Raw genomic sequence first — 12125 nt, forward strand, 5'->3', positions numbered from 1 at the left:
CATGCCTTGCAAAACAGCAGAAAAGGTTAACAACTAAAGAACAATGAAGCACTGAAACAGGTGAAAACAAACTCACCAACTACAGGTGGCAAGTCAGTCCCCTTTAAGATGAAGGTCCACACCAAGCGACATAAGGAGATATTAGGACAGATGACCAAAAGCTTGGTCAAAGAGGTAGATTTTAAGGAGCATCTTAAAGGAGAGAGAGGTAAAGAGGCGGAGAAGTTTAGGGAGGGAATCCTAGAGCTTAGGGCCGCCAATGGTGGAGCGATTAAAATCGGGGGATGCATAAGAGGCGAGAATTGGAGGAGAGCAGAGATCTCGGAGGGTTGTAGGGCTGGAGGAGGTTACAGAGATAGAGAGGGGCGAGGCCATGGAGGGATTTGAAAACAAGGATGAGAATTTTAAAAATCGAGGCGTTGCCAGACCGGAAGCCAACGTAGGTCAGTGAGCACAGGGGTGATGGGAGAACGGGACTTCTCCAAATTGGGATACGGGCAGCAGAGTTTTGGATGAGCTCAAGTTTATGTAGGGTGGAAGATGAGAGACCGGCCAGGAGAGCATTGGAATAGTCAAGTCTAGAGGTAACAAAGGCATGGATGAGGGTTTCAGCAGCAGATGAGCTGAGGCAGGGATGGAGACAGGAGATGTTACGGAGGTTGAAGTAGGCGGTCTTGGTGATGGAGCGGATATGGGGTCGGAAGCTCATCTCAGGGTCAAGGTCGTGAGCGGTCTGGTTCAGCCTCAGACAGTGGCCAGGGAGAGGGATGGAGTTGGTGGCTAGGGATCGGAGTTTGTGGCGGGGACTGAAGACAATGGCTTCAGTCTTCCCAATATTTAGTTGGGCAGAAATTTCCGCTGATCCAGCATAGGATGTCGGACAAGCAGCATAACAAATCAGAGGCGGTGGAGGGGTCGAGGGAGGTTGTGGAGAGGCAGAGCTGGGTGTCGTCAGCTAAATGTGGAATCTGACATTGTGTTTTCGGATGATGTCACGGAGGTGCAGCATGTAGATGAGAAATAGGAGGGGGCGGGAACTTCAGAGGTAATGGTGCGGGAGCAGAAAGTGAAGCCATTTCAAGTGATTCTCTGACTACAACTGGATAGACAGGAATGGAACCAGGCGAGGGCAGTCCCATCCAGCTGGACGACGGAGGAGAGGCGTTGGTAAAGTATGGTGTGGTCAACCGTGTCAAAGGCTGCAGACAGGTCGAGAACAATGAGGAGGGATAGTTAACCATGATCACAGTCACATAGAATGTCATTTGTAACTTTGATAAGGGCCGTTTCAGTGCGGTAGCAGGGGCGGAAATCTGATTGGAGGGGCTCAAACATGGAGTTGCGGGAAAGATGGGCATGGATTTGGGAGGCGACAATACGTTCAAGGATTTTGGAGAGGAAAGGGAGGTAGGAGATGAGGTGGTAGTTTGCAAGGACAGTGGGGTCATGGTTTTTTTTTTGAGGAGTGGGGTGACGACGGCAGATTTGAAGGGGAGAGGGACAGTACCTAGGGAGAGTGCTCCATTAACAATATCAGCTAACATGAGGGTCAGGAAAGGAAGTTGGGTAGTCAGCAATTTGATGTGAATAGGGTTGAGGAAGCATGAGGTAGGTCTCATGGACAAAATGAGCTCGAAGAGGGCATGAGGGGAGATACGAGAGAAACCAGAGAAAGATGCGAGCTCAAGGCTAGGGCTAGGGCAGGGGGTACCAGGGGAAGTTTGGCTTGGTGGGCATGGGGAAGGGAGGGAAGGGCAGAGGCAACTGAACGGATGATCTCAATCCTAGTGACAAAGAAGTCCATGAGCTCCTCGCACTTGTTGTTTGAGGAGAGTGGAGGGGGCAGGGGAGAGGGGTTTCAGAAAACGGTTTGTGGAGAAGAGAAGAGTGGAGAGGAGAAGCCGGGGGTTATCTTTGCATTCCAGGATGATCCTGGAATAGGGCAGAGGAGTGCAGGACCTGATAGTGCTTTATGTGGTCCAGCCTCCGGCGATGAGTGGCTAAACCAGTTATCCGCCATAAGCGTTCAAATCTGCGTCCCTTGGACTTAAGGGAGCGGCGATGAAGGCCATATCAGGGGGAATGACTAGGGTGAGATAGAATAATGATTTTAATGGGGACAAGTGCATCAAAGATGGAGGTGAGGGTGTGATTGAGCAGATCGGTAGCTGCAGAAATGTCGTGGTGAATGGAGGGCCAATGGTTAGACAGTTGGGAATTTGAAAGTGCAGACTTGAGGGAGAGTTGTTTCCAGGGGTAGACACAGAAGGAAGTGGGGTTCGGGGTGGGGGGGGAATGTGAGTGGAGAGGGATACAAAGAAGTGATTAGAGATGGCCTTATCTGTGGTCGACACGAATGGGAGTAGAGAGGCCATGTGAGATTGCAAGGTTGATGAGGCAGCCAGGAACATGGGTGGAGGAGTTTATATAGATGGAGAGATTAAAGGAGGATAGGAGGGCAGTGGACTCAGAGGAGAGAGGGCATGAGTGTATGGTGACAGTCTCACATTCCCTGTGCACCAGCTGCTTACCAGCCCTTAGCACCACATAATGTCGGATGCTAGCACCTGATTTACCAACACAATGGGTGCTGAACTTTTTATCATCAGCCCCACTGCTTTCATAAATGTAGGCATCCAGAAGTCATTTATTACCATGAACACTTAATGCCACCTGGTGGGATGTTATGGTAGTGCAGTATTATAATTTACATCAGAAAAAAGATCTGATTCTATTATTGATATTATGTTACTCATGGATACGTGCTGATAAAATATTCAAGATGGTGCACAGTGGAAGCTTTCCACGATGGCAGAGAGACGGATGATGAAGCTGGGATAAATGAGAGGTTAATAATGGGTAAATGGGGAATGGAGTGGGGACCTGGACATGTAGAGTGTGGGGTGGGGGATGGAGATATGGCAAGCCTCGAATGAGAAATTGGGGATTCGGATTTGGGGTTCAGGGACTGGGAGATGTAGAGGTTATAGCGATAAGTTTTGGAAAGAAATAAAGTTAAAATTTATGGTGTTGTTCATAATATCACAGTATGGTACAACACAAGAGGAGGCCATTTGGCCTCTTTGAAAGAGCGATCCAATCAGTCCCATTCCCCTGCTCTTTCCCCATAGCCCTGTAATTTTTTTTCCTTCAAGTACTTATCCAATTCCTTTTTGAAAGTTACCATTGAATTTGCTTCAACTACCCTTTCAGGCAGTGCATTCCAGAACATAACAACTCGCTGTGCAAAAAAATATTCCCTCATGTTGCCTCTGGTTCTTTTGCCAGTCACCTGAAATCTTTTTCCTCTGGTTACTGACCCTTCTGCCACTAGAAACAATTTCTCTTTATTTACTCTATCAAAACCGATCATGATTTTGAACACCTCTATCAAATCTCCTCTTAACCTTCTCTGCTCTAATGAGAACAATCTCAGCTTCTCCAGTTTCTCCACATAACTGAAGTCCCTCATCCCTGGTACCATGCTAGTAACTCTCTTCTGCACCCTCTCTAAGGCCCTGACATCCTTCTGACAGTGTGGTGCCCAGAATTGAACACAATACTCCAGCTGAGGCCTACCAAAATTTAGCATAACTTCCTTGCCTTTGTACTCTATGCCTCGATTAATAATGCCCAGAATCCCATTTGCTTTTTTAACAGCCTTCTCAACTTGTCCTGCCACCTTCAAAGGTTTGTGTACATACATCCCCAGGTCTCTCTGTTGCTGCACCCCCTTTAAAACTGTACCATTTAGTTTAAATTGCCTATCCTCATTCTTCCTACCAAAATGTATCACTTAACACTTCTCTAAGCTAAATTTCATCTGCCATTTGTCTGCCCATTTCACCAGTCTGTCTATGTCCTCCTGAAGTCTGTTACTATTCTCCACATTGCTCACTACATTTCCGAGTTTCGTGTCATCAGCAAACTTTGAAATTACACCCTCTATACACAAATCCAGGTTATGAACATATATCAAGGAGAGCAGTGGTCCTAATACCGACTCCTGGGGAACACCACTGAGTACTTCCCTCCAGTCTGAAAAACAACCATTTACCGCTACACTGGTTTCTGTCCCTTAGTCAATTTTGTATCCACGCTGTCGCTGTCCCTTTAATCCCATGGGCTTTAATTTTGCTAACACATCTACTATGTGGTACTTTATCAAATGCCTTTTGAAAGCCCATATACACAACAAGAGCACCACTACCCTCATCAACCTTCTCCATTACTTCATCAAAGACCTCAATCAAGTTAGACAAATACGATTTTCCATTAACAAATCCGCACTAACTTTAATTTATTAGCCCATACTTTTCCAAGTTTTTTTATTCATTTATGAGATGTGGGCATCGCTGGCAAGGCCAGCATTTATTGCTCATCCCTAACTGCCCTCGAGAAGGTGATGGCGAGCCGCCTTCTTGAACTGCTGCAGTCCGTGTGGTGAAGGTTCTTCCACAGTGCTGTTAGGTAGGGAGTTCCAGGATTTTGACCCAGCGACGATGAAGGAACGGCGATATGTTTCCACGTCAGGATGGTGTGCGACTTGGAGGGGAACATGCAGGTGGTGGTGTTCCCATGCGCCTACTGCCCTTGTCCTTCTAGGTGGTAGAGGTTGCGGATTTGGGAGATGCTGTCGAAGAAGCCTTGGCAAGTTGCTGGAGTCCATCTTACAGATGGTACACACTGCAGCCACGGTGCGCCGGTGGTGGAGGGAGTGAATGTTTAAGGTGGTGGATGGAGTGCCAATCAAGAGGGCTGCTTTGTCCTGGATGGTGTCGAGCTTCTTGTTGTCAGAGCTGCACTCATCCAGGAAAGTGGAGAGTATTCCATCCCACTCCTGACTTGTGCCTTGTAGATGGTGGAAAGGCTTTTGGGGAGTCAGAAGCTGAGTCACTCACCACAGAATACTCAGCCTCTGACCTGATCTTGTAGCCACAGTATTTATATGGCTGGTCCAGTTAAGTTTCTGGTCAATGGTGAGCCCCAGGATGTTGATGGTGGGGGATTCGGTGATGGTAATACCGTTGAATGTCAAGGGGAGGTGGTTAGACTCTCTCTTGTTGGAGATGTCATTGCCTGGCACTTATCTGGCGCGAATGTTACTTGCCACTTATCAGCCCAAGACTGGATGTTGTCCAGGTCTTGCTGCATGCAGGCACGGACTGCTTCATTATCTGAGAGGTTGCGAATGGAACTGAACACTGCAATCATCAGCAAACATCCCCACTTTTGACCTTATGATGGAAGGAAGGTCATTGATGAAGCAGCTGAAGATGGTTGGGCCTAGGACATTGCCATGAGGAACTCCTGCAGCGATGTCCTGGGGCTAAGGTGATTGGCCTCCAACAACCACTACCATCTTCCTTTGTGCTAGATATGACTCTAGCCGCTGGAGAGTTTGCCCCCTGATTCCCATTGACTTCAATTTTTCTAGGGCTCCTGGATGCCACACTCAGTCAAATGCTGCCTTGATATCAAGGGCAGTCATTCTCCCCTCACATCTGGAATTCAGCTCTTCTGTCCATGTTTGGACCAAGGCTGTAATGAGGTCTGGAGCCGAGTGGTCCTGGCGGAACCCAAACTGAGCATCGGTGAGCAGGTTATTGATGAGGTTATTGATGTTGTCGACAATGCTTGATAGCACTGTCAATGACACCTTTCATCACTTTGCTGATGATTGAAAGTAGACTGATGGGGCGGTAATTGGCCGATTGGATTTGTCCTGCTTTTTGTGGACAGGACATACCTGGGCAATTTTCCACATTGTCGGGTAGATGCCAGTGTTGTAGCTGTACTGGAGCAGCTTGGCTAGAGGCGCAGCTAGTTCTGGAGCACAAGTCTTCAGTACTACAGCCGGGATGTTGTCGGGGCCCAGAGCCTTTGCTGTATCCAGTGCACTCAGCTGTTTCTTGATATCACGTGGAGTGAATTGAATCGGCTGAAGACTGGCTTCTGTGATGGTGGGGTTCTCGGGCAGTGGCCGAGATGGATCATCCACTTGGCACTTCTGGCTGAAGATGGTTGCAAACGCTTCAGCCTTGTCTTTTGCGCTCACATGCTGGGCTCTGCCATCACTGAGGATGGGGATGTTTACGGAGCCTCCTCCACCCGTTAGTTGTTTTATTGTCCACCACCATTAATTTTGTCCCGGATTATTGTATCTAAAAGTTTCCCCACTACCATCAGATAAATTTGAAGCCAGTTCAAATAGTACCGCGACCCCGGAGAGTGAGAAAATGTCGATGACAGAGTGAAACAGGCAGTGTGGTGACAGGGTGATGAGGGGAGTGGGTAGAGCTTGGTGATGTGTTAGTGGCATGCAGATTAAAGAAGGAAGATTTAGATTGAAACAAAGAAAAGGGGAGAGGGAACGAACAGGGGTGTGGCTAATGTGTCAGTGGCATGTCCAGGGAGTTGTTAAAAGTCATGAAAAAAACGATGGATTATAAAGAAAACAGCAGTGTGGTCCCAGTGTGATCAATGTTGCTGCTGACAAGGCAGAGGAATCTGAATGATAGTCATACTGTGCGCACAGATATTGTACAGGTAGGAGTTTCAGTTGGAGTTGACTTTCAATTTAAAAGATGAATGGATGAGGATGAAAAAGGTGCTGGGGATGAAGTTCATCATTATTAAAGATGAAAATATGGGGGTGGCATAGGTCTGGGAAAAGTGGGAGAGGCATTCTGGACTGTCAGTGGTGTTCTGGGGCCTGATAGGGGAGACAGGGAGTTTGTGGGCTTGGGGGGTTGGGGGAAGGTTTAAGATTTGGGAGTAATGGAGATGATCTTACAATGTGGGAGTATTGAGAAGCATAGTCTGTAGTTCTGGCATCGAGGAGAAGGGGTCGGGAGTAGCAGAAGTGGTTCTGCAATGAGGGAATATTGGCGGAGCAGGTTGAAGGGCGATGGGGGTGAGGGATCCAAGTGAATTTAGGGCAGCATTTGGCAGTATTGGGTGATGCCAGGATTCGGCATTTATTATGGAGCGGAAGTATTTGGCAATTTTGGGGGCAGGATCTGTCAGTATTATGGTAAGTAAGGACTTGGGAGCATTAGAGGGGAGGTGGGAGCTGAATAATACGGTCCCTGGCCTTTTTCAGATGCAACGACAGCCTCTCTCTGTATTGCCGGTTTTCAGACTCCCTTCTGGCCCTCCTGTGAACTAAAAAGCACTTTCCAGGCAATGACCACCTCCCCTTGACATTCAACAGCATTACCATCGCCGAATCCCCCACCATCAACATCCTGGGGGTCACCATTGACCAGAAACTTAACTGGACCAGCCATATAAATACTGGGCTATAAGAGCAGGTCAGAGGCTGGGTATTCTGCGGCGAGTGACTCACCTCCTGACTCCCCAAAGCCTTTCCACCATCTACAAGGCATTAGTCAGGAGTATGATGGAATACTCTCCACTTGCCTGGATGAGTACAGCTCCAACAACACTCAAGAAACTCGACACCATCCAGGACAAAGCAGCCCGCTTGATTTCACCCCATCCACCACCCTAAACATTCACTCCCTTCACCATCGGTGCACCATGGCTGCAGTGTGTACCATCTACAGGATGCACTGCAGCAACTCGCCAAGGCTTCTTCGACAGCACCTCCAAAACCCATAACCTCTACCACCTAGAAGGATAAGGGCAGCAGGCACATGGGAACAACACCACCTGCACCACCTCCAAGTCACACACCATCCTGACTTGGAAATATATCGCCGTTCCTTCATCGTCACTAGGTCAAAATCCTGGAACTCCCTACCTAACAGCACTGTGGGAGAACCTTCACCACACGGACTGCAGCGGTACAAGAAGGCAGCTCACCACCACCTTCTCAAGGGCAATTAGGGATGAGCAATAAATGCTGGTCTTGCTAGCAATGCCAACATCCCATGAACGAATAAAAAAAAACTTTCTACGGCGAGTTTGGTACTAGGGACTGGCTTTAAGTTTGTTAAAGTACTTATTCTGACTTTACAATCATTGTCTTAAACAGAGTTTTGTGACACATAAAGCATAACAGAACGGTCACTGACACACTGGCTGACTAGGTCAAACTGCATATTATTACGTAGCATTCTGGGATTTTTACTGGAATTTTGGGTATTGCTTATTGCAATTTGACTATTTTCCATGAAAATCGTACCCAAGTAATTTTGATCATTGGGCATTCATTTCACTATTTGACCTAGATCTTCCACCTGGCCAATGTGCCAGTGAAAGTGCAGAGGGCAATTCACATGTGTGCTCCTGACCTTGGCCTAATATCCAGGGTCAGTCAACTTGAATAATGAGGGGCAGACCTGCTGGAACACCACCAAGGGTCTGGCATTGTGTGCCGGTGGGGGGAATCACCCATCGTACAGCTTCAGGATTTAAAGTCCTGCAGTTACTTAAAAGTGGAGGGCAGAACCAAGTCAAGAGCACAAATGATAAAAGGACACAATATGGGCATTCTCAGTAAATTTTATTGATGAGGAGCCTGGAAAAGTTGAGGAGAGGAAGAAATGGCTTGTTTGAGGCTCGAAACACGGGGAAAGACATCATATATGTAAAAATTCATTAGGAAAGGGAATCGTGCCAGAGGACTGGCAGACAACTAATGTTATTCCTATATTTAAAAACAGAGATAGAAAATTCCAGGGGATTATAGACCAGTTAGCTTAACAGGCAAGATAATGGAATCCATTTTCAAAGATGTAATCGAAAAACACCCAGAAAACAAAAATATAACAAACAGGATTTCGAAAGGGGAGGTCATGCTTGACCAACCTTATTGAATTCTTTGAAGAAGCAACAGAAAGAGTAGACAAGAGCAGTGCAGTAGATGTTTGGATTTTCAAAAGGACTTCGATAGGGTACCACATGGTAGACTCAGAGCATATGGAGTCAGGGGACAGGTAGCAGAATGGATAGCAAGATGGCTCCAGAACAGAAAATAGAGAGTGGGGGATAAGGATAGCTACTCAGACTGGCAAAAGGTGAGAAGTGTTCCACAAGAATCGGTGCTGGGACCACTGTTGTTCACAATTTACATTAACGATTTGGACTCGGGAATCGGAAGTACAATTTCAAAATTTGTGGACGAGACCCAATTGGGGGTTACAGTAAATACTGAGGAAGCCTGCGACAAAATACAAGAAGACATTAATAAATTTGCAGAATGGGCGTGTAATTGGCAAATGTATTTCAATATAGATAAGTATGAGGTGGTGCATTTTGGTAGGAAGAATAAGAAAGCCACAGACTGCTTAGATAATAAGAGTCTAAATGGTATAGAGAAGCAAAGGGATCGAGGTACAGATACAAAAATCACTAAAAGTAGCGACACAGTTTAATGAGGCCATGAAAAAAGGAAACCAAGCAATAGGGTTCATTTCTAGAGGGAAAGAATTGAAAAGCAGAGAAGTTATATTAAACTTGTATCGAACCTTGGTTAGTCCACACTTGGAGTACTGTGCACAGTTCTGATCTCCATATTGTAAAAAGGATATAGAGGCACTGAAGAAAGTGCTAAAAAGATTCACAAGGATAATACCAGAACTGAGAGGATACACATATCAGGAAAGACTGCACAAGCTGGGGCTCTTTTCTCTAGAAAACAGAAGACTGAGGGGTGACCTGATAGAGATCTTTAAGATTATGAAAGGATTTGACAGGGTAGGCGTAGAGAAGATGTTTCCACTTGTGGGGGAGACCCAAAACTAGGGGCCATAAATATAAGATAGTCACCAATAAATCCAATAGGGAATTCAGGAGAAACTTTTTTACCCAAAGAGTGGTAAGAATGTGGAACTTGCTACCACAAGTAGTAGTTGAGGCGACTAGCATTGATGCATTTAAGGGGAAGCTAGATAAGCACATGAGGGAGAAAGGAAAAGAAGGATATGCTGATACGGGTTAGATGAAGAGGGATGGGAGGAGGCTCGTGTGGAGCATAAATGCCAGCATAGAGCAGTTGGGCAGAATGGCCTGTTTCTGTGCTGTAGTCTCTATTTAACTCTATGTATTCATTAGACTCCTTCAGCTTCCCAGAAAGCATTCGTGTCCCCATGTGAGTTGTCTCCTCACTACTTAGCCACAGTGCGCTTCAGGTTTCCGATTTGTCATTTGTGCTTGCCCAACTTTACTGTCCACTTGCCTCCCCTCTTCCTACATATGGCCCTTCTTGCATAACTATCCCTACAGTTTTCCCTTTGAAAGTATGATCTATGAATAGAGAGTTTTCAAGCAGCCTCAGTCACTACCTATTCATTATTGTTTTACTTTGTGTTTGCAACCACAATTATCCCTTTCAGGAGAATACAGCCCATAATATGAAGGAGCAAATGGCCAGGGGGGTGGACCAGCTAACATCAGGCGTCCAAACTCCCCCCTCCCACACACAGAAGAATCAGCATTTAGAATTTATGAGGAGGCCAGTAGCTGAAGGCATTAGCAGATGGAATAGTGGGAGGGCAGGTGCCAGCTGAGGGTTTGTCATCATATTTGTCTGGTCTTCCATCTGTTGCTGCAGTTGCCTTCCTTCCCTCCCCCTCTTCCATTCCGGCAACCCTGCGAACAGCCTCAAGTTCATGTTTCTTCTGAAATTGAGTAGATTGCCTTCCAGGTCCAACACCATTCTAATCTCCCCTCCTATTCTCCTTCTCTAGGTGAAACAGAGTCCCCAAAAATCACAGGAAAACTGTATTTTTAAATGCTCGTAAATTAGTCAGTTAGTTCATGAATGTAAGATTTTTTTTATATACTAGATGGTGACAGAGTTGGGAGAGAAACTTAAAAAGACTCACTCCAATGCACCACCTACTGGCTGGATCCTGCAACTACATCATTACAGGCAACTGTTTACATATAGGATTTGTATTCTAAATATTTATATTATTGGCAATTTCAATGTTGAATGTTGTCATAAAAGCATGACCAAAAATTAAGACAACAGGAAATATGTGCATACATATAATCATATGTTAGATTAAATATGAAACCCTATTAAACATAACAAAAGCAGAGAATCCTACAAAGCGTGGCAGGAGAAATGGGCCTGGAGGAGCCGGGCACTTTTGCATCCAACGCATGGAACCCCATTTCTTATTACAATTCACACCGAGCTGCCTAATTACCATGTGACACCATTCAGCCATTCTCTAACTGGAAGAAAAGCAGTTCACAGCAGGGTAATTTTCTGAGTAGTAAAACGTCCCAAGGCTTCACAAGAGCGTTATCAAACAAAAAAAATGATACGGAGCCAAAGGAGACATTAGGGCAGGTGACCAAATGTGTGGTCAAAGAGGCAGGTTTCAAGCCAAGCTTTAACCGAAGAGAGGTGGCGAGGTTTAGGGAGGGAATTCCAGAGCTTAAGGCTTAGACGACTGAAGGCAGGGTTGCCAATGGTGGGGCAAAAGAAATCGGGGCTGTGCAAGAGGCCAGAATCGGAGGAACAGAGTTCTCGGAGGGTTGTAGGGCTGGAGGAGGTTGTGGAGGGATTTGAACACCAGGACGAGAATTTTAAAATCGAGGTGTTGGTGGACTGGGAGCCAATGTAGGTCAGCGAGCACAGGAGTGATGAGTGAACGGGACTTGGTGCAAGTTAGACTACGGGCAGCAGAGTTTTGCTGGAACAGTACATGTAAACAGTGCCTTTTCACGCTTGATTTTGTTCTGGGTTACACAGAATCCTCTCAACATTTCGAGCCCTGGCCCTTCAGATGTACCTCATGAGCCGCGTTCCCTCAGGATAAGAAGGGTGTCCGGAGAGTGCAGCGCTGTCCCGGGAGCCCGAGGCCCTTCAATCTCCCAGTTTGTGGCTCGTTTGCGTCCAACAATCGCCGTTACCATGGCAACCACTCTCTTCACTCCTGCCCATCCATTGGTCAATAAGACGCGACTTTTGACCAATAGTAAGCCACTAGAATAAACAAACCCTACAATAATTAACTATAAACAACTTACCCTCATGTGCACTGCAGATACGACTTAATTTTACATGAATACATATGAATATTGCTGTGGCATTAACTCCCCCAACTACCCTTTATACCATTAAAACAGAAAATGTTGAAAATACACAGAGGTGTGGTCAGCATTTTGTAAAAAAACAGGAAGCACATTTCGGTGTAGAC

At 46.2% G+C, this 12125-nt stretch overlaps 1 protein-coding gene across 1 annotated transcript in view; it reads right to left on the minus strand.

The window, feature by feature from the left end:
• ccdc146 (coiled-coil domain containing 146) overlaps positions 1–11876 on the minus strand; it is a 124468-nt gene extending 112592 nt beyond the window's left edge. The window contains exon 1 of the mRNA XM_068005371.1: positions 11718–11876. The gene's annotated coding sequence lies outside the window, so the exon portion shown is untranslated. The remainder of the gene's footprint in view (positions 1–11717) is intronic.
• Positions 11877–12125: the final 249 nt, after the last annotated feature.

Source organism: Heptranchias perlo, chromosome 24, assembly GCF_035084215.1.
Source record: "Heptranchias perlo isolate sHepPer1 chromosome 24, sHepPer1.hap1, whole genome shotgun sequence".
In the NCBI taxonomy this organism is placed as follows: Eukaryota; Metazoa; Chordata; class Chondrichthyes; order Hexanchiformes; family Hexanchidae; genus Heptranchias; species Heptranchias perlo.